The sequence below is a fragment of the Anabrus simplex genome, chromosome 9, assembly GCF_040414725.1.
Source record: "Anabrus simplex isolate iqAnaSimp1 chromosome 9, ASM4041472v1, whole genome shotgun sequence".
In the NCBI taxonomy this organism is placed as follows: Eukaryota; Metazoa; Arthropoda; class Insecta; order Orthoptera; family Tettigoniidae; genus Anabrus; species Anabrus simplex.
Genome location: NC_090273.1, coordinates 162,921,167 through 162,945,223, shown reverse-complemented (window position 1 = coordinate 162,945,223; position 24,057 = coordinate 162,921,167).

Sequence of the window (24,057 nt, the reverse complement as noted above, 5' to 3'; positions counted from 1 at the left end):
TAATTTGATTTAATGCTGCGAGTCAGAAATAATAGGGAACTTATTCATCAAATTCTCAAGCTGAATAAATTCAGATTGAAAATCTATCCATTATTCCGCTCCGTACACCACTTTGCAAGATTCTCATGCCCATATCCTTAATTTTTCCTCCTGTACATACATACATCATCATTATAGACCGTTATGCCTTTCAGCGTTCAGTCTGCTAGCCTATGTGAATTTACTAAACGTTGGCACAATCCTCTATTTGCAACAAGTGCTGTGACCTCATTTAGTTCTATACCTCTTATCTTTAAATCGTTAGAATCTGAGTCCGACCATCGTCGTCTCGGTATCCCTCTACTTTTCTTACTCTCCATAATAGAGTCCATTATTCTCCAAGGTAACCTATCCTTCTTAATTCGACTAACATTATCCAACCACCAAAGCCAGTTTATGCGTACAACTTCATCCATAGACTTCATTCCTAACTTAGCCTTTACCTCATCATTCCGAGTATGCTCCTGCCATTGTTCCCATCTGCTTGTACCAGCAATAATTCTCGCTACTTTCATGTCTGTTACTTCTAACTTACGAATTAGATGTCCTCAGTCAACCTAGCTTTCACTCCCTCAAAGCAAAGTTTGTCTGAAAACAGACCGATGTAAAGATAGTTTCGTCCTGGAGCTGACTTTCTTCTTACAGAATACTGTTGTTCGCAACTGCGAACTCACTGCATTAGCTTTATTGCACCTTGATTCAATCTCACTCACTATATTACCATCCTGGGAGGACACACAACCTAAGTACTTGAAATTATCTACATGTTGCAGCTTTGTATCACCAATCTGACATTCAGTCCTCTTGGATTTCTTACCTACTGACATCAATTTAGTCATCGAGAGGCTAATTTTCATACCATACTCATTGCACCTATTTTCTAGTTCCAAGATATTAGACTGCAGGCTTTCGGCACAATCTGCCATTAAGACCGAGTCGTCAGCATAGGTCAGACTGCTTACTACATTTCTACCTAACTGAATTCCTCCCTCCCATTTTATACTTTTCAGCAAATGATCCATGTAAACAACGAACAACAAAGGTGAAAGATTACAGCCCTATATAACCCCTCTAAACACTGAACCAAGAACTCATTCTACTATCAATTCTCACTGCAGCCCAATTGTCAACATAAATGCCTTTGATTTATTTTAATAATCTACACTTTATCCTATAGTCCCCCAGTATGGCGAACATCTTTTCCCTCAGTACCCTGTCATATGCTTTCTCTAAATCTACGAAACATAAACATAACCATCTATTCCTCTCGTAGCATTTTTCAATTACCTGGTGCATACTGAAAATTCGATTGTGACAGCCCTTCTACGGCTTGAAACCACACTGGTTTTCATGCAGCTTCCTCTCAACCACTAATCGCACCCTCCCTTCCAAGATGTCGATGAATACTTTGCCAGGTATAGTAATAAATAAGATATCTGGATAGTTGTTGCAATCCTTCCTGTTCCCTCAATGCTAATCTTATTATTCTATGAACCCTTCCCACTCTACTTCACCACTTCATCTATTCCTGCTGCTTTACGACAACGGAGTGTATTTACCACATTTTCCACTTCCTCAAGCGTCATTTCACCAACATCATTTTCCTCATCTCCATGAGCACGGTCGTTCGCTATATAACCAGAAAGATTTCCTTGTACGTTGAGCAGATTTTCAAAATATTCCTCCCAGCTGTCCAGTGACTCCCTGGGATCTATTATTAGTTCACCCGAATTACCCAAAGACCGTTCATTTCTTTTCCTCCCTTCCTAAGATTCTGTATTACTGTCCAGAAATGTTTCCCTGCTGCTTGACCTAGCCTTTCGAGATTATTACCGAAATCTTCCCATGACGTCCTTTGGATTTAACAACTATTTGTTTCCCTCCGTTTGTTTCATCTACGTACGATTCTTTGTCTGCATCAACCCTTCTTTGGAGCTATTTCTGATACGCCTTCTTTTTACGTTTATGAGCTGCTCTCACTTCTTCATTCCATCAAAATGTTCGCCTTTTCCCATCTTTACACACAGTTGTTTCTAGGCATTCCCTTGCTGTTTCTACTACAGCATCCCTGTATGCCACCCATTCTCCTTCTATATCCTGAACCTGCTTACTGTCTACTGTTCAAAACTTCTTACTAATCATATCCATGTACTTCTATCTAATTTCCTCGTCCTGGAGATTTTCTACCCTAATTCGTTTGAAGACAGATTACTCTTTCTCTATCCTAGGCCTGGATATAGTCTACTTAATTCACTACAGATCAGGTAGTGGTCTGTATAATCGAAAAATCCCGGAATATCGACACATTCCTAACAGATTTCCTGAATTAGAAGTCGGTTTATATATAGTCTATTATGGATCTGGTACCGCTACACTTCTCCCCCTTTTGTATAGCTGCGAATAGCGTTATGCTTGAAGAATGTATTCGTAACTGATAAACCAATACTAGCACAGAAGTCAAGCAATCGCTTTCCATTTCTATTAGCTTCCATATCTTCCTGATTAACAACCGTACCCCACACTCTGCACTTCCCTTTTTAACACCCGTTAAGTACACACTATAATCTCCTATCACTTTCTCGTTATCTCCCCTTACCCGAATATCACTTACTTCTAGCACATCCACATGCATCCTCTTTGCTTACTCAGACAGTTCTACTTTATTTCTTCTATGAGCCACACTGATATTGATAGCTCCCCATCGAATTCCATTTCGTTTGCAAAGTTGTTTCCAAGGAGTCCCTCACCTGTCAAATGGGCGTGGGGCTCCGTTACTCCCATAGGTCCGAGGCTTGCTTAAAATGTTTTAAGCTCGGTAAATTCATGAAGCAGGATGCTACCCTACTTGCACACAGTCCACGTGAGGATCTCTCCTCTAACGGGTTAGGGACCAGCGGTGGATTGTATAGTGCTGGCCGCCTGAGCACAAGGAGGGCCATGACTCAGAATGTGTCCATTATGCCCACTCCCGTTCCGTAGCAACTGGTATCCCGACTCTCAGGTCCACTTACTAGGCCACTCAGCCGTTGCCCATGGTTCACGAACTAGGACGTGACTACAGTAACCCACACTGTGAATAAATATCAGGTTTCTCATATTTACACCTGACCTTGATATTATTCACAGATTTTTTAAAGATTATGTCAAATAGTAATAAACTTAGAGTATATGTGAATTCTACCAGCATCCTCCACATACGGTAAGCTGAACATGTTTCACAGTGGCACAGTCTAAATTATTTAACGATTTTAACTATTAGTACATATTCTGGTGCTTGACAAGTATCATTGCGTCAGCTGTCTCGCGTCTAACTACGTTAGCACCAACCGCGGTGGAACGAAGTGATTTGTGACGCCTCCAGATGCTCCACATTTTAGTAATTACATTCTGAGAAGAAAAAGGAGGTGATGGAGGTGGCAACTTAACTGACAAGAAGAAGGGAACTTGAATGGTTCATCGATCTTGCAGACGGGCGAAGTGTACGGCTCTGACTGACTTGCTTCTAAAATAATTCATTGTTATCGAGTGGCAATGTGGTCATAAGTCCCTGAACCTGAGCACACAGGTCTCACACGACGAGGGAATAAGGTTACGTTAAAAAATAAGATCCAATGAATCATACTTGTGGTCCCCCTGTTGGTGGGTGCGGGCTGTGAAGTAACACGCACGCTATCACCTCCCTGTCTTAAGAGGCGACTAAAAGGGACCTCAGCTGATGTGAACTAGCGAGCGTGGGTTGGCGACCACAGGGCCCTTAGCTGAGTCCTGGCATTGCTTCCACTTCCTTGTGCCAGGCCCCTCACTTTCATCTATCCTATCCGACCTCTCTTGGTCAACTCTTGTTCCTTTCCGACCTCGCCGCCATTAGGTTTGCGAGGGCTAGGGAGTCTTTCATTTTCACGCCTTCCGGGCCCTTGTCTTTCCTTGGCCGATATGTTCATGGATAGCTTCTACTTTCCTCTCTGATTAGTGTTATATAGAGGACGCACCACCATCACTCATCCTTGTGAGGTGATGATGGCGTACAACTGTGAAACCTCCACTCTGGAAGATCACAATTTTCATGACTTTCACGATCCTTCCTTCCTTTTATTCTGTTTTCACAAGTTTCTGTACGTCGCACCAACATATGGCGACGATGGGACAGGAAAGAGCTAGTAGTGGAAAGGAAGCGCCCGTGCTTTCAATTAAGGTAGATCCCCAGCATTTGTCTGGTGTGAAAATTGAAGACCATGGAAACCATCTTCAGGGCTCCCGACAGTGGGGTTCGAACCCACTATCTCCCGAATGCTGGATATTAGCCGCACTTGAGCTACTGCAGCTATCAAGCTCGGTCCTTCGTTCTCTTTACCACATTCTCCGATAGTTCAGAAGAGCTCTTTGGATGCAGATCGATATCTGTGAAAACTCCAATCAAAGTTAAAACAGTTTCCAGTGAGGGTGTTCTAGCGGCGAAATAGCTCAGAATATAACCCGTGTCGGAATCAAAGGCCGTGGGTGGTGGAGGTGAACTACAACTAAGGAATTAGAGAACACTAATCAGAACGAAAGTGGAAGAAGTCCGACATTTCGAAGAATGAAAGTATTAGGGAAAGGATGGAAGAGGCACGAAGAGCGAGAACATGAAAGACCCCGAAGGCCTCAAGGGAGTCAGATAGGGTCTCAAGCATGTCAAGACAATGGCAGACTTTGGTGTGGTCATAACCCAGTTTCCACAATGAAATTCCCCTAGGTCTCCTATTAACGGACTTTAACAACAGGCAGGGGCAGTGTGTGTGTGTGTGTGTGTGTGTGTGTGTGTGTGTGTGTGTGTGTGTGTGTGTGTGTGTGTGTGTGTGTGTGTGTGTGATAATGCCCCACCTACTGCCACCAGCAAGCATCTCTTGAATAGATCACAATCTACCATTTTGTAGTCATTTTCTTTGTTGTTTTCTATTATGAAGTACCCGTGCTTCGCTATCGTACTCTATACTGAATACGGATATCGAAGTAAATTACTGTACACTCAGTGATTTTTAAAATTGCATGTCTCTTAGCGTTATCCCAGAAATATCATATGGAGAACCCCATACGTTGTCTCCAATGTAAAGTGCGAGTTGCGGAGTTGTGATGATAAAGTCAGGCTCACTTGCCTACTGTCATTCACAATCCAGTTGGGAAGTTTTCATTATAAAGGCGGGTCCCTTGCCTACTGTGCGGTCACAATCGATCTGGGGAGTTTCCGTTATAATTACAGGCCCTCTTTCCTACTGCCAGCCAGCTTACTGCCAGTCACACTTTAGTTGGTGAGTTTCGATTATAATAGCAGGCCACTTTGCCTAATGCCAGTCATATTTCAGATGGGTTATATTTTTATAATATACGGCACCCTTGCCTGCTGCCAGATGCCATCGAGAAGGGCATTATTCATTATAATGCTAGGCACTAACTCCAGTTACACAGGAGTTGGAGAACGTCCCCATTTCTATTGACACTAAAAGTCGATGTGGGGAGTATTGCTTACAATAGCAGACATCCTGTTATTGACAGTCACTATCGATTTGTAAAGTATTGATTATAATGGAAGACTTCCCCTTTCTTGAACGCTACAAATCGACTTCAGTGAATACAAATAGATCGACATCCGAAAATGTATATGTGCGTTTACAATAATGCAGACCTTCATTTACAGATTAACTGCTCCTAAACTGTAGGCCTACATGATATCGACAAACCGATTGCACCATAAGACGCTTTTTAGCTATCTAAATAGTTGAACCTATGGACATTTTCTCGTACCTTAATCAAATATCTCGAAACGAAGCTCTGCACCGTCATTAAAATAGCCTCCATATTTCTATATCCCTCGGGGGTAAAAAATGACAAAATTAATCATCTCGAAATTTTTCTGTCGGTTACGGGCTAAAAGTTATAATTTTGCCAAATTTCAATTTTCTAACTCGTCTGGCACATTGAGCCGCCATCTTGATTTGGGGGGTTTAAAAATTAGGACTATTAGGAAACTTTTAAGCCCATGAAACCTATAGGTTGTCGTTTAGGATAAATATATCCGACTGGGTTCTTACGCTGAGCCCCTAATTTGAAACCTCCAGCGTGGCCCCATCAGGCAATTTTGGGAATTTTCTACTTTTTAAGCGATCATGGAGTCATTCGGCTTCTCTGGTACGAAGTTTTAAGTTTCTAAGATGCCTCGAGGCGGCCCATTAATTCACGTCTATTTTCATTTTCATATCTTGATTTAGAATATATACTGAAACCTATTTGGCCAGAGTTCGAGGCTATCGCATCCCAAGGCTCAGAATACCTAAATGGATGTAGGAACAACGATCCCCTTTGAGAGGCCGTGCGCGGTCCGTACGCACATTCCACCGCTGTATCCACCGGCTCCTGCAGGTGGTGGAACGTCCTCGGTTAAAAAAGAACTTATCCTATCATTAAGGTCCACAATGCGGAGGAAAATCTAGGAATGCTACATTATGGCAAAATTAACATGAAATAAACAAGCAAACAATATTCAAGAACACAGTGGACAAAACCCTGTACATATATAATCATGATGACTTCAAAGTTTGCGGTGAAATTCCGCTTCAAAATTTTAAAACTATATTTTCACGAGATAAGACGTTCATTCCCTCTTTCAGATTTCCCCCACATAACTTCAACTATTTGTAGTCATTAGCGAATGCGCGCACAAAGAAGCTTCACTTTCAAACTATGCAGTAAAACATTACACATGAGGCGCACCGGATGTGGCCGACACAACAAAAACAAATGACGAAAAACACATCACACACAATAAAACACGATTTACGGCCCGGAACTCGAGCCCAAAACTCCAGAAACAAAACACAGAGACGACCATAGGACGGAACCTATGTCTGAACTAAGACACAAAGACAAACAACTACATATACAGATATAATTTCCTTCGTAAGAATATATATACAAAGAAAACATTCATGACATGTGACTGTACTGCCGGGAGCTATTGTGTGAGGTTATGCCTTTGGTTTGCTTGGGAATCGAAGCGGCATTCTCCTGGCTGTCATGGAAGGCATCTGAAGAACCCTGTCTAAAGGGCGTTATCAAAGGATTGTAATCGTAATCCTTCCTTGCATTATTACCTGGGTCTAATCCTTTACTTGACATATCGTTGACAACTGACACAGAATAAATTGAATAGCTTGTTTTCCGATCTTGGGAAATGAAACATATTCTTGCATCTGGAGAATGGTTAGCAAAGAAAATAAAAAAGCCATTAACCCCAGGCCTGTGGAAAATACTCGCCTCCAGCCCTCATAAATTTCGTCGAAGCGGTCACCAATGGACACGCCCCACTCCCTGGTCAGCTGAGATTCTCTTTCTTCTTAAATTCTCTGTCTACTCTGGCTTCTAAACAAATCACGGACATTCTGTCCTTTATAAAACATCAGGGAAACATATCAAATTTAACGCGAAGTCTCATGCTATTTTCTAGCATACAGTAAATAAGTCAATTATACTTCTGTGTCGGGCTAATTCACTCATTTAAACTAACCATTCGCATCCACGTATTCCTTGGTTCATTCTGTTTGGAGCTTCGGCTGCATTCCGAGCAGGTTGTCCAGATTAAAATAATGACTGTGTATTCGTCGCTGCTAAATACACTAGCCATTGCCGATATGCAGACAGCAAATATATTGCGGCTGAACCATACACCAGCCTCGAACTCTGCGGTCGTAAACGATGTTTACTAATGTAAGGGATGCATTAGACCGGTAGCGCTGAGTAACATGCTGCGAGCGACACTGCGGTTCTTATCTCTTCATATTCTGGCGTAACCTACCCTCTGGCAGTAGAGCCTCTGTGAAAATCAGTTGGCAGATATCCCATTCATCATATATGCATGCGGGATATTTATAAGTAGAAAGTACGGCCTTCGGGAGCCACTTGGTATATACATAGTTATGTAGACTTGCCTTTGCTCGTTGGGTATCCCCAGTTGCTGTTCGTTAGGAGTTCGTGATAACTCGTGTCATTTCACTGTAGATTTTCAACGTTTTTCACATTTTCTTTAATATTTTTCACATCTAATACACAGCTACATTCTCCAAACTGGGCAGACCTATCAAACTTGGTCCTATGACATGAAAGTACATTTTGATCACAGCATGTTGGATTGCTATCTCCAAATAACAGCCACGGACATGCACCTCCTATCAAGAAAGGCAGCGTGTTCCCATCCTACTACAGTATATACAGCAGTTCTTACCGGACTGTCATATCATGGCGTAAGCTGCTGTCGTCTAGCGATCGATCAATGGATCCAAACTTTTTGCGGCTTTGCAATTAAATTAATTATATAAAATTACTCGTAATAAAAAACTACCCAGCGGATTTTATTGAAACCACTTCCCAAACCCTCCCAGGAGTAATAAGTACAAATTGTGAAATTTTCAGACAAATCGGTGCAGTATTTTTGAATCCATTCGAGACAGATATACAAGCATTCATTGATATATATACATAATCAAATCTATATTTTACATAAGATAAATAAATAATCGACGCTTGAAATATTGTTAGGTATGTAAGAAATAATTTCGCTGTAGTGTGTGTTAAAGATGACTTCCAGTTCAACCACAACCGGGCGAGTTGGCCGTGCAGTTAGGGGCGCGTGGCTGTGAGCTTGCACCCGGGAGATAGTGGGATCGGATCCCATTGTTCGGCAGCCCTGAGGATGGTTTCCCGTGGTTTCCGATTTTCACTGTAGCTTAATTAAGTCCACGGCCGTTTCCTTCCCACTCCTAGGCGTTTCCTATACCATCGTCGCCACAAGACCTATCTGTGTCGGTGCGGCGTAAAGCAAATAGAAAAAAACAATAAGTTCAACCACTTAAATTACCTGTTTTTAAAGTTTGTTCTGGATTAAACTGAGGGTCATAAGTTGCAAGTGCAGCGGATTTAATTAAGTTTTAAACGAACAGCTTGAAACGCCAAATATAAGGACGCCAGTTTATTTTACGAGATCGTAAAGCGTCTTCTCTTAAGTTGTTACGTCATATCACTCCCTGACGTGAGCAGCTCTTTCCTTCTTTCTGACTCTGCCATGAGGCCTGTCTCTAGCTGGTGGTTGTATCATACAAGTTCGTGGTAACATTTTATAGGTGGTTGCACTTTATTTTAAGTATGTAATTGCAAATATTAAATTCTGAAAATAAGATAAAGGAAATATATTTTTACAACCAAACTGCAAATGAAACAGTTGTTTACGGGATCAGTTGTTGTAAAACGCAAACAAAAAATTAAAATAGCAAATAAGTAGTACCTTACTGTCATTCCTGTTTTGCAACATTTATCTTCCCCGTCAGAACAACAAACATGGAAAACAGTGCAACGAATTGTTCTTTTCAGTCAAAAATTAAATTATATTTGTCATAAGGAGATGTATTGAATTACAGTCTTCTCTATGTTTAGTACTGGTGAGGCGTCTTCTATTGAATGCAAGCTGCACATTGGACCCTAAATTCATTCTGAAAAGGCACTACTTGGGTTGAAATGCAGGAACACCGCATTGCGAATGAACTACGGACAAAACGCGCCCATGAGGAATGAGCAATCTCTCGTCCGGCTGCACGACCCGCACTCTGCCCGGCTAAACAGGAACCAAGAGCTTTTGAAATCTCTAATTAACACTTCTTCTAGAATGAGAAAAATGGTGCTTGCTCAAACCTGCAACCTGTCCAGAAACCACCACAAAACTGACATCAACTATCCCTGTAGAATTGAGTGGTCGTTACTCCACGGATTTCTATTGGCTTTAGATATTTCAGCAATTGAATCAACTTACTGAGACGTTGACATGCGAAAGGTAATAAACGTTCATTTTAATGAGATAGAACAGGTAGAAAGAAAACTCGTAAAATAGATTCACTTCTACGATTGACTGCCAACGGCCGTAGCCGTGTTGAAATGCCGGATCCCGTGAGATCTCCGAAGTTAAGCAACATTGGGCGCGGTCAAGATTTGGATGGGTTGCTACGCGCTGTTCGTGCGGGTAAGGAAATGGAGGAGCGGAAAGGTACTGGCCACCCTACCATACGTAAACTCCGACTCAGGCACACCTCTGCGGAGGTTCGGACATGCCTTCGGGCAAAATACACCCTTACCTTACATTACCTACGACGATTGACACAATATAGAACCTGTGTTAAGTCTACGATGTTTCGCATGGAGAACGTAGTAAGTCAGCCCATGGCTCTGGTGGAATTAGGTATAACATTTGCCATATGTTGGCAGTCAACCGCTTGCAAACCTTGTTTATAGCTATCACTATCTACGCGATGTACAGACCGTGCTGTAGGAAGCGCTCCAAGCCCGTCAGCTGATTGATTAGGGCGGCTCAACGAATGTTATGAATTGTACTTGTGAATATAATATGTTGTAATTGAGAGCATTCTTTGGATAATAGTGACTGTTAGTAGAAGGGTAAAGTATATTCTAAAGCAATGGACGCTGCATCGGCATTTGCCCCCCCCCCCCCGCTTTTTCAGTAGGTTAGCTAGGAGGGTTCTAGGTCACTGACCTAGTAGTGCACCTATGAGTTTCTTGCTCGGATTCAATGACCTCTCCGTGAGGTTAAGACGCGGAATAATGTCATAACATTGCTCACGAGAGCAAGCCTAACCTCACAGACTCCATTGGAGGGGCCAAATTGGCCAAGGAATGATCTGGGGTCATTTTGATCCCTATATGAGGTTATGACGTTATACCCTTACGTACGAGGGCAATGCTAAGCTCACGGGCCACTTTGGAGGAGGCGAGGACCCCCTTGGAGGAGCCGAGTCGGAAAGATCACGGACCCCTTTGGAGGAACCGAATCGACCGGGCGCCCCTCGAGAAGCCAAATTGGTTGTGTGACCTGCAGATGAGGTTAAGACGTCATTATGACGTTTTAACCTAACCTTGCGCACGAACGCTCACCTAAACTCACACAGGCTCTTTATCGACTCCCTTCGGTGGAGTCCAATCGGTTAGGAGACTGGTAGTTCAGGTTATGACGCCATGATGACGTATTAACCTAACCTCCCTACGAGGAACGCTAACCTATCCTATTTATAGGCTCCCATTGGAGGAGCCCAACAGGTGAGGTGACTTGTAGGTGTGGGTATCACGTGTCTTAACCTATCTTTGGCCACGAACGGTAACCTGACCTCACACAGGCTCTTTGCCGTCTCCCATTGGTGGAGTGACGGAGCCGTGACGTCATAAGCGGGGGCGATGTAAAATGTATGCTTATCTTCATATAACCGAACGCGCAGGTATTCTCCTGACGGATCTGTGATGTCACAGCGTCGGTGATTTGAAATGGGGACGGCTGGCTAAGGGCGCATGACGTTATAACCTAACGTGTGTCCATTCCTTGTCCCATTTCTCTACGGTGTCGGTTTTGTGGTGAGATGAATCTGTCAAGATGGATTTTTTATAACCGGATGCCCTTCCTGACGCCAACCACATCAGGGAAGATGAAATGAATGACATGATATATGATAGTAGAAAGGGAGAGGGTAAAACCCTCATAGCCTTATTCTGTCGAACATCATCGAGAGGTCTGCTCAAGGTGTTACGTCTCCATCCGATGGACAAACCAGCATCAACTGCATTATATGGCCTCACTCCATATGAGCACTGCGGAAAGGATTGGAATTTAATCGAGGCTTTTTGGCACACAATCTAGCAATTAGAAATTGTACCCCACCACCTCCCTTAGCCTGCCAGGCTGAGTGGCTCAGACGGTTGAGGCGCTTGGCTTCCGTCACAAACTTTGCAGGTTCGACCCTGGCTCAGCTGTGTGGGGAAAGGGGAGGCATGTCAGCGCACTCTTGTGGCGTCTTAGTGAGTTACTGTAAACACATATCCCCCTAGAGCCATAGGAGTGCGCTCTTACGTCGACTTTAGTGAGTTACTGTAAACAAATGACTATCAGATCGCGCTAGAGACATAACAGGGCGCTCTCGCGGCGACTTCGTGAGTTCCTGTAAACACACAAATATTATATCCGGCTAGAGACATAACAGGGGGAATAGCTAGTGCGCATCGGCGCATGTACATCAGCATGAGGGACACTCTGATTGCGAGTTTGCAAGTGACTCTAAAACGGATTACTCACGCACTCTGTTGGGCATGGGAGAAAGTATGATTGCGGGGGCTCTATCTATCTAAAGAAATGACAAACAGTCCTCGATCCTTCGGACAGGTGTCGGATGCATGTATGCATGACGGATAACATAGGCGCTAATTTTATACTTCTGTATGTATGTGTTTAGAAGCAAGGGGATACCGTGCGGACGACATCGAAAAGAACAAGAGATGACTAAGGGAGGTTGGGTAGGAGCGTGTTAAGAGACGAACAACGGTTGTGTCATGCATTATTCTACTGTGGTAATAGAATAACAACAACTGACCCTCTGTTAAAGTATTTCAATCACTATCAATCACTCTTGATCTGCATTTAGGGCAGTCACCCAGGTGGCATATTTCCTATCTCTTGTTTTCCTACCCTGTTCTTAAATGATTGCAAAGAAGTTGGAAATTTATTGAACATTTCCCTTTATAAGTTATTCTAATCCCTAACTCCCCTTCCTAAAACGAATTTTTGCCCCAATGTCTCCTCTTGAATTCCAACTTTATCTTCATATTGCGATCTTTTCTACTTTTAAAGGCACCACTCAAATCTATTCGTCTACTGATGTCATTCCACGCCATCTCCCCACTGACAGCTCGGAACATAACACTTAGTCGAGCAGCTCATCTCCTTTCTCCCAAGTCTTCCCAGCCCAAATTTTGCAACATTTTTGTGACGCTACTCTTTTGTCGGAAAACACCCAGAAAAATCGAGCTGCTTTTTTTTTGATTTGTTCCAGTTCTCGAATCAAGTAATCCTGGTGAGGATCCCATACACTGGAACGATACTCAAGTGGGAGTCTTACCAGACACTTATATGCCCTCTCCTTTACATCTTTGCCACAACCCCTAAATACCCTCATAACCATGTGCAGAGATCTGTACCCTTTATTTACAATCATATTAATGTGCTTACCTCAATGAAGATCTTTCGTAGGAAGACTTGGGAGAGAGGAGACCTAGGCACTTACAATGTTCCCCAAAAGGAACTTTCACCCCATCAACGAAGTTATTAAAACTGAGAGGACTTTTTTTATTTGTGAAACTCAGAACCTGACGTTTAACCCCGTTTATCATCATACCATTGCCTGCTGTCCTTCTCACAACATTATCGAGGTCATTGTGCAGTTGTTCACAATTTTGTAACTTATTTATTACTCTGTACAAAATAACATAACGTGCAAAAAGTTTGATTCCACTTCTTTACACATATCATTGATATACATAAGAAAACATAAACGTCCTTTAATAATTCCTGGAGGAATTCCCCGCTTAATCATTACAGAGAAAGATAAAGCTTCGCTTACTTTAATTCTCTGAGTTCTATTTCCTAGAAACAGAGCAACCCATTCAGTCACACTTTTGTCAAATCCAATTGCACTCATTTTTGCCAATGGTCTCCAATGATCCACCCTATCAAATGTCAATCGCGATACAGTCCATTTGACCTCCTAAATCCAGGATATCTGCTATAACTTGCTGGAATCTTACAAGTTTCAGTGGAATAACCTTTCCTACACCCAAATGCCTTCTATCAAACCAGTTATTAATTTCGCAGATATGTCTAATATGATCAGAAAGAATGCTTTCCCAAAGCTTACATGCAATGCATGTCAAACTTACTAGCCTGTAATTTTCAACTGTATGTCTATCACCCTTTCCTTTATACACAGGGTCTACTATAGCAGCTTTCCATTAATTTGGTTTAGCTCCTTCTAGCGAACAATAATCAAATAAGTATTTCAGATATGGTACTATATCCCAACCCATTGTCTTTAGTATATCCGCTGAAACCTTATGAATTCCTTTTCTAGTTTTCAACGTTTGTATCTTACTGATAACATCATTGTTGTCGTAGGTAAATTTTAATGTTTCTTTAGTATTAGTCACCTCATCTATCTGGACATTATCCTTGTGACCAATAATCCTTACATACGGCTGACTAAATAGTTATGCCTTTTGAAGATCGTCGCATACACACTCCCCTTGTTCATTAGTGATTCCTGGAATGTCCTTCTTGAAACCTGTTTCTGCCTTAAAGTACCTATACATACCCTTCCATTTTTCACTAAAATTTGTACGACCATCAATTATGCTTGCCATCATGTTATCCTTAGCTGACTTCTTTGCTAGATTCAATTTACTAGTAAGTTCCTTCAATTTCTCCTTACGTCCACAGCCATTTCTAACTCTATTTCTTTCGAACATGCACCTCCTTCTTAGTCTCTTTACTTCTCTGTTATAATATAGTGGATATTTACAACTCCTTACCACCTTTAATGGTGGAAACCTATTTTCACATTCCTCAATAATTGCTTTAAACCCATCGCAGAGTCTGTTTATATTTTATTTACCGTTTTCCAATGATAATAGTTACTTTTTAAAAACTACTTCGTGCCTGTTTTTCAGCCATATGGTACTGTCTAATATTCCTAATTTTAATACCTTCCTTTGTTTCACATTTATTTTTAACTATCACAAAAAGTGCTTTGTGAAGTAGATCTGATTATCACGTGAATACGTGTGTTAAAGCATTTCCTTTAAAGTCTATCTTTATTATGCAAGATAAATAACTTTTGTATTTAACGGTCATTATACTACGCATTTTCTTTTACTTCCTTATCTCATCTGTCTGAATATCCTCCTAACAAGGAGAGTTCTCTCCTCTTTATAGAATTAGTTATTTATAACTACCTCCTCATCCTCCTCCTCCTCCTCATATACTTAGAATTCCTCCTCCTTCTTCTGTAAAATTTACATTTTGTGACCTACTACCTTTCCCATATCAGTGTGTCGTTGAATCAGTTATTTCAGAAACCGGACTTGTCCACAGCACTGCATTTTGAGATAATCAAAATGAAATGAAATGGATTCAAACTTTCCTCAATTCTTAATTGGGTGATGCAGGCTCTTTGTTTCTCTGGACATATGCTCATTACTTTGATGGAGAAGTCCACTTTCTCTAACATACCAGATTTTTCTATTAATGTTTACATTAAATCTTACATTTTAAATAATTCTAAACTTTACTTCTTAAGAAAACTGCTACAGTGAAGCAAATTCAAGAACTGTTAACATGAATTATGCATACAAATGACACCTGAAATGGAAGTTTGGGTGAATGTTTCGTTCTTCATCACTAATTACTTCTGCCTCTACAGTAGTTGAGCATTTTCAAAAGTTCACTGTAGAAATCTTTGTGTTCCTCTGGGAAGTAACCAAGGAGCAGCTTTAAGTCACCTAGTTTCTATGGATTTATAGGAACTTTTCCATTTGAATAAGATTTCATACCTGGTGGTGTGGATGCCAACTTGAATTTTTGATGAGTAAGTCCATCGATGTAGTTGTTGGCAGCTATTTTAATCTCCATAAAGCTTGATAGAGCAAATGCTACCTTCTGATCACGTGGAATATTGCGACCTTCGGACTGCAGTGAGAGACAATTTCTCTATCGAAGTCTTTACTTGAAACTTGCCTGTTTTTCTTGACGTGCTGTTTAATATCTAATATTTAGCTTTACCAATCCGAAATCTCGATCATTAGGTAAGAAAGAATGGCACCCCATAGCAAACTAACGACTGGCCGTCTTGAATTTGTGCAGAGAGACTCAACTTGCTTTGGCCGCAGCGCCCATCACTTGAGTAGGGATATCTGATAATCAAGAAGGAAGGAACAGACTTCGTTAGCACAATTCCCTCATGGTACGAGTACAATTCTAAACACTGGCATTAGGTAGAAAACCTGCTTATCAGGAAGTTCAAGGTCCATTGACATTCCGGGAACTCCTTTATATGAGAGACAGTTTTCACGAATTCTTTAAAAGGTGGAGTTTCTTCGTTTCTGAGTTATTAGCTCTGCTGAATCATTCAGATACTTTTATTTGAGTTTTAAACTGGGTTCTTCACACTTACAGCATGTGTCCACTTGTGGACTTCCAAATGAAAGCTTTAAACTCTCATAGAATATTTTCAAAAATAAACTGTATGTGACTGCAATATTTGGATATTTCACGTTGCTGTGTTTGTGCATTAGTAGAACATTACGTTTGCCACTAAGGAATTCGACGTCCCTTGTTGTATTGTGTCTCCTTTTTGTTGGGTAGATTTGATGTGGTCCTCCCATCATGACACCAATTTCACCAGAAATAACATTTCCTGACCTCTGTTTCCCTGGCATGTCCTTAAGACTCTTCCCGGCTGCAAGACGTGCTCCTGGCCTGGCAGTTCTGTGCTTTCAAATACTGTGGATATTAAAAAAAAAAAAACTTTTTTGCACATTTCTACACGTCCATTGCGTATAGCAATACTGAATACTTGAAGCTACGGCATCGAGGTTTTCCAGTTTCATAATTAGGATTCTCTAAAAACCTCCTTCGTAGCACGAATTTCTATGTGTGATTGCAAAAAGTCATCCTGACTATTTTTAAAATCCATGTCACAAAACTTCCTAAAAATATCTTCCCTATCCCCATGTGATACACGCTGAAACCATTTTCTAGGGCACCTGAAACGATTAAATAATATCCTTCTGAATTCCGTAACAGATTATACAATGTAACGCTCAAAACCTAGAACACTTCTCTAGCTAGTTGATTAAACCACAATTTATTGTTATTTTATTAATCAGAAGGAACTGTTTTAGGAACCTGTCTTAGACCTCCCATTATTTTCTCCAGCCGTCTTGGGGCTCACAGAATTTTCCCGCATAGTTCAAGTAACCTAAGCCTCGGATTCTACTTCCTTTAATTACTTCCCGCTTGTATTCCACTCTCTGTATATCTTTTTTGAGTTTATCATTTTATTCAATGGGAACACTAACATCACTAGACTTCATATCGTAACTCGCAGTAACAGTGACACACTTTGCTTTCAATGAGACAATATATTACATTAACTCGATGATTACAGGCAGAAAGCGGCCATCTTCCGGAGAGGTCCGGTTTCTGTATGAAATGTTAGATATTATGCCACCATACAGAAGACATGGAGAGGTCAGAGATGTACGATTTCTGTCTAAAATCATAGCTCTATGTTACAAGACAGCATATGTATCCTTAACCCAAAACTACCAAAAAGTGAAGAAGTTCGGTTTCTGAAATAACTGATTCTGTTATGAATGCAGCTTATGCTTAGCGCAGAACATGCGAATTTCTAATTCACACATGATATTTCTTAATTCAATTTTCATTGTCATCATTATATTTAAAAATTATTATTATTATTATTATTATTATTATTATTATTATTATTATTATTATTATTATTATTGTTACGGGGTTACCCGTGGAGCAGAAAGAGGTTAAAGAAGGTGCTGGGGTGAATGGGTCTAACTACAATGTCAAGAATTGGATTAAAACTTTAACAAAGGTTATATTTGTTTCAAGATTTCAAACTTAACATTTTTTTCATGACAATATTACACGTAGAAGTAGAAATTTTTGAACAAGTCAAGGAAAAATACAATATTAGTGAATTCGACAGGTCCTGGACTTCAAGCCCCTCGCTTCACAATTCTTGAGCTCCCAGCTCAAATTTACAATTAGAAAAGGACAACTTTAGTAAACTGCAAAAATCCCCTAATTCGAAGAGCACTTGCTCTTAAATTTGCAATATCTCGCCTGCCAGGGGCACAATTTACAATTACAAAATTTGAGAAAGGGCTAACCGGCTCTCCGTTTCCTTTCAGCCTCCTCGAGGCAATATCAAAAATCGTACACTCTCTGGCCTTTCTTGCCCAACTTACAATTAGAAACAGGGGTATCTTGTACCGAACCTACAGGGCCTTTGCGGAAAAGAACAGGTTAAGTAAATGGCCCGAAACACAAACTGAATGAAGGCGTATACTTGCACTCCATATATGAACACTATAACAACCTAAGGGACTCTAGGCCGATGAAACAGGGGCTATTCCCAAACTACTGAGGTGACTCGTATAGAAATTACTTTACCATATTACAGAATGAAAAACAGTTATAAAAACATAGTCACTTCAAACCAAGATGAAGGGAAGCTCGAGAGGGTAATTCACTCTCTATCCCCAATTTACAGTTAAAGATTTTATGAAGATTTTACATTAGCCGTAAGAAGTTACATTTCAGAAAAGCTGTTTACGTAAGTAAAGAGTCGGACCTTTCCCTCGGGTAAAACTGCGGAGGTAGCAAGAAAGAAAGAAGTTATGTGGCCATTACCTGGTAGATGTTCTGTTGACCGATGAAAGAGGCCACCTGCACACACACTCAGTAATATGACGATCAATTGGCCAAGAAACGAGAAAATCCGCAGTTTATAAACCCTCAGGGAAGGTTCGAGATCATTCAATTTTATTGGATAAATTCAAAAGTTACATTTAGAATCGAACAAGAAGCCTGTAAAAGGTTGAAAATTAAATACAGAAATTAAGGATTGGCTAGATTCAAAACTGACGGAAAGAGACAGGAAATATTGCCACCACAAAAATAAATGAACATCATTCAGTTACAAAAACCTAGAATGTCCTGTCATGCTATGCAGGTCTTATAGGACCTAAAGTTAAGTCACTGCCTAAATTTTACAAGGAAATTTGTAGCGGGATTTTTTAGTGAAGAACGACGTGGTAATCCTTTCTTATTTATGATCATGAGAAAAAGACGAAAAAGTCCAAGCCTTTTAAAATGTGGTCATTGGCAAAACAAAAGCAGTGGTGTTGTGTTGTGTTGTGTTGTGTTGTGTTGTGTTGTGTTGTGTTGTGTTGTGTTGTGTTGTGTTGTGTTGTGTTGTGCAGTCAAGTACGAGTGGGCAGCCAACGTCCAATAACACTATCAAAGGAATATGAAAGAGTGGGACACTACGAAAAATGAAGGTATCGGCAAAAGAAATGAAAGGATCAAGAAGCGCGTAAATTTGAAGGACTCCCTAGGCTCGCAAGCCTAACACTTTCGGGGTAGTAAGAGAACAAGGTTAGTTATGGTGCAGGTCATTCTTTAAAACTTGGCAACCATCCGCTCTTAACAAAATGCATGGAGACAAAAATAAGAAAGAAAACATAAATTATGAATTTAAAGACTGAATTTTATTGAATAAAAGAAAGAAACACATAAATGGTAGTGAGAAGTCCGAAATGGACACGAACTCATCAAGTTCTATGAGTAAGAGAACACGTGATATTTACATTGTGAATGATGAGACGAGCAGTATTAACGTTAGGATGCGCGCCGCGGTGAACTCGACATGACTGTGCTTGCACCTCACTCCGTGAAGCAGTTGTCTCGACCTGTTGGGAGTTGGGGTAGCTGATTCTTCTCCACGTCACATTTATTTTCATTATGTGAAATTTTAAAAGGCGCGCTTGCTGGTCTAATTACTTGAGGTCGGTATTTAACCCAGTCCATCTCCAGACAACAAGGGATGTGTTCAGTTTCATGTGTATGTATGGTGCTGGACAGTGTGATGTGCATCAGGAGGAACTGAACTACTCAGCCCCTGAGCCAAAATAGATATCGGTCAGCAGGGAATTAAATCCGGGAGCCTGTCAACCGAAGGTCTCTACACTGGCAATTCATTCAATCGACATATGCCACAGAAACTCTGAGGGATTTAAAGTAGGTATGTCTACATCCACCTACCTCCCTCTGTCCACCAGTGAGAGACTCCCAAACCCGGCGGAAGTAGTCGGCTTTATACACTCCATATCATACGATGTCCACATGTAAAATATCTCTTGTGACATGTTTGGACTGTATCCCATGAAATTGATGAAAACTCAGCCATAGACGATCAAGAGAATATCGGTCTACTCTGACATTTACTAGGCCTAGAGTAGAATGCAACGTCTAAATTGAAGAGCGAACAGCCAGATGACCACAAATTAAAAGAGGTTTTAATGTATTTTAAGAGGAAGTGCAACTATACACTAATCAGAGAAAAAATGGAAGGGATCCGACTCTTCGAAAAATGAAGGTATCGTTCAAAGGAAGACAAGGGCGACGAAGGGCGTGAAAATGAAAGACTTCCTAGACCTGGAGTGCTCTAAAACCGTCGGGGTCGTAAAAGAACAACAGTTGACGAAGGGAGGTCGGATAGGATATATGAAAGCGAGGAGCTTGGCACAAGTGAGTGGAAGCAAAGCCAGGACTTAGCTAAGGGCCCCGTGGTCGCCAACCCACGCTGCCAAGTTGAGAGTCCTCGGAACCCCTTTAGCCACCTCTTACGACAGACAGGGGATACCATGGATGTTATTCTACCGCCCCCACCCACAGGGGGACGACAAATTTAAATGTCTGCTGACTTAAGCTGAGGGCAAACGTTTCTAACTCTTCTTCTTCTACTTATTATTATTACAACACTGTCCAGCACATGGCTGTGTGGAGGTACCGGACTGACGAACAACGTTTGACTGGGTAGAATTCTCTTGTATAGTATGAAATCGATCCGCTGGCATGTTTTCCAAGTTCATTGGACGGCATGTTTGCTTGTATGGACTAGCTTGAATGATGCGGAGAGTTAATATGCTTCAGTGAGTCTGACTGCTGTCGATACATCGCTATCAAACTTGATATTTTCCCACAGTAATGCGTCCATGTAAATTCCAATTACATTCAGCGGCTAAAAATCAACACTGCCAGTATATAGCGGATGTGGGGATCTTCCACCACACGAGTGCGAGGAGGTAACTCGACCTGAATCTGCCATTATTTCTACTTGTACCTTCCCTTCCACCTCCCATAGACAATACTCGCCATCTTCTGACCCCGTCTCCCTGTGGAAAACACCCACGGTATCCCCAGCCTGTCGTAGGAAGCGACTAAAAGGCCCAGGGGATTTTAACTTTGGAGCGTGGATTGGCGATCACCGGGACCTTAGCTGAGTCCTGGCATTGCTTCCAATTACCTGTACGTGGATCCTCACTTTGATCTATCCTATCCGACCTCCCTTGGTTCACTCTTATTCTTTTCCGACCCCAATGGTATTAGACACTCGATGCCTAGGGAGTCTTTCAATTTCACGCCCTTTGTCGCTCTTGTCTTTCTCTTTCCGATACCCTCATTTTTCGAAGTGTCGGACACCTTCGGATTTTTCCCTCTTATTAGTGTTATATACAGGATGATTGCCTAGTTGTATTTCCTCGTAAAGCAGTAATCACCACCAGCTCCAAGAAGACGTGTCCATCATGAGGAATGGTGAACATGGGAATGTTGTTTGGTCCACACACAATACCAGCGGTGAAGTAAATCAAGGATGAGTTTGGAAAGGGAATTGCAATCCTACGAGAGAAAATCAGAACTCTGATTTTTGTCGATGATGTAGTTAGACCTATTCTATCTAACTTTGCAAAAGATCTGGAGAAATTGCTGAATGGTGTGGACAGAGAATAAGATGAAGTCCAAAACAAAAGTAATGGAGTACTGTCGTAGTTGTACGAACTCAGGTGTTACATGAAATGTTAGATTAGGAAATGAAATCTTAAAGGAAGTAGGTGAATATTATTACTTGGATAACAAAATAACTAACGATTGCAGAAGTAAGGAGGACATAAAATGCAGACTAGCTCAAGCAAGGAAGAGCTTTCTTAAGAAAAGAAAGTTTGCTCTCTTCAAACATTGATATGGGAATTAGAAAGACCTTTCTGAACAATTTCGTCCCGTAAGTGGCATTGTATGGAAGTGAAATATGGACGATAACTAGCTCAGAAAGAAAGTCAGAAGCATTTGAAATGTGGTGTTACAGAAGAAAGCTGAAGGTGAGTTGGGTAGATCTAATCACGAATGAAGAGATTTTGAATCGAATTGGTGAGCGGAGATCGATTCTGCTACATTTGACGAGCAGAAGGGACATAATGGTAGGACACATCTTAAGACATCCAGGATTTGTTCAGTTAGCTTTATTAATAATAATAATAATAATAATAATAATAATATGGGCTTTACGTCCCACTAACTACTTTCGATCTTTCCGGAGGCACCGAGGTGCCGGAATTTTGTCTTGCAGGAGTTCTTTTACGAGACAGTAAATCTACCAACATGAGACTGACGTATTTGACTACCTTCAAATACCACCGGACTGAGCCAAGATCGAAGGTCAGAAGGCTAAGTCACTCAGCCCGGCTCAGTGAGAGAAGTGTAGGCGGACAAGGAGATTAGAGCAGTAGTTACGTACAGGATAGGGTGGCGTGGAGTGCTGCAAAAAGCCAGTCTCTGGACTCATGACCCAAATAACGATAATAACGACGATAACAGCCCAGTCCTCATCTGACAGAGTATTGGGATTAGTGCTATGGAGGATAGTTATGCGATCAATGAGAATAGGAAACTGTCAATGCATCGTTGGACTACCTGGAGAACTTGTACCTCACTCCCATCTTACACCTTCTTCGCCGTAACTTTACATTTTGTCGTGATAATTTTCTTTGAGAAGACGCTCTTGCTTATCTCCGTCCAATTCCACAGCTCCATTTCGTTTATATTACCTTGCGCAGCGCACTAGACCCAGCTCATTGTGAAGATAAGACAGAGGAAGTTGGTTGATGACCCGAGCAAGTCGTGCAGGTGGTGCAGCTACAGTCACAGATGAGACATGTATAGTGTGGCACATCATTGTTAAAATAAATGGCTTTCTTGGTTATTTCTCCCAGAGGAATCGGCAGCAGCTTACGCACAGCCTTCGTGCATGCTTACAACAAGTATGATGTAATAACTAGCAACTAGGGAAACTTACTTTTAATGGCTCATGTCCACTTCAGCCATGTTGTCTATTTGTGACTGACTGAGCGTGAATTATTTTAGTCACAATCTAATAATATCATTGCCAATAAACAATGAATTGTACTGCGTGGCTCTCACATACCATATGCACAACAATATTAACAATGCGGGAAAGAGTTGCGTGAACCATTTCGAACTGGATTGGAACGTGCGTCTGAGATGGCGGTTGACACTAGAGCGCTCGCAGTATGGGTGCACGGAAGACCCAACACTGGAATGACGGTGGTGGACGAAAAGTCTGGAGTTTCATCGCTCCCGAACATGTCATAGCGTGCATTTGAAACAGTGAGTATGGACGAACGGGCTGGAAGGCGAAGACCCGTACGATAAGGGAAAACTGCGTCAAAGCGCAGATATTTGTGGTGAAATCAACACTTAAGCCCAGTTTCTTGAACGAATCTTAACTGTTAATGCAACCTTACCAATAAGTATACAAAACAATGCAAAAGCACGAACAACAAAATGAAAACAAACACAATACTTACCGTAAGAGCAGTGGCACAAAATACGAAGCGTGGAGAGCAAAAATATGAAGTAGAAAGGGCAGGATCTTTACATTAATGTTTGACAGGTTGCCAGATCAATATAACTAACTACTAAATAACAGACGAAATAAAAATGTAAATAAGACGTTTACTTAAAGAGAAAAAACTCATAGCATTTATAATTAAATATTTACTTTCTTCTTTTAAATAATAAAGGGTAAATAACTTTCTTTCAAAATACTTAACAATTAAGTAAATGAATGAAATTCATAATAATTTATAATAAAAGGTTCCTACTTTCAAGAATTAAATAAATTAAGGAAGCTATAAAGTAAATAAATAAATATTAGATCACTAAATTGTATTAAGTTAGACCAGTAGCTAAATTATAATACAGAAACGGTTTACAAGCTTGCAAATACTTATTATGAACAAGTCGCCTTTAAAAACATTAATTTTTAATTTTAGGCTTTAAACTTTACGGTATACCTTTGTAAATTAATTACTGGCCATTAATAATGAACTTGTTGCAACAAGGCTTCGCTCTTCCTTTTGTCAATCACTAGACAATACACACAATACACACGAACCCGAAATATGTGGCAATCAGTACCAATATTACAAAATAAATTAATA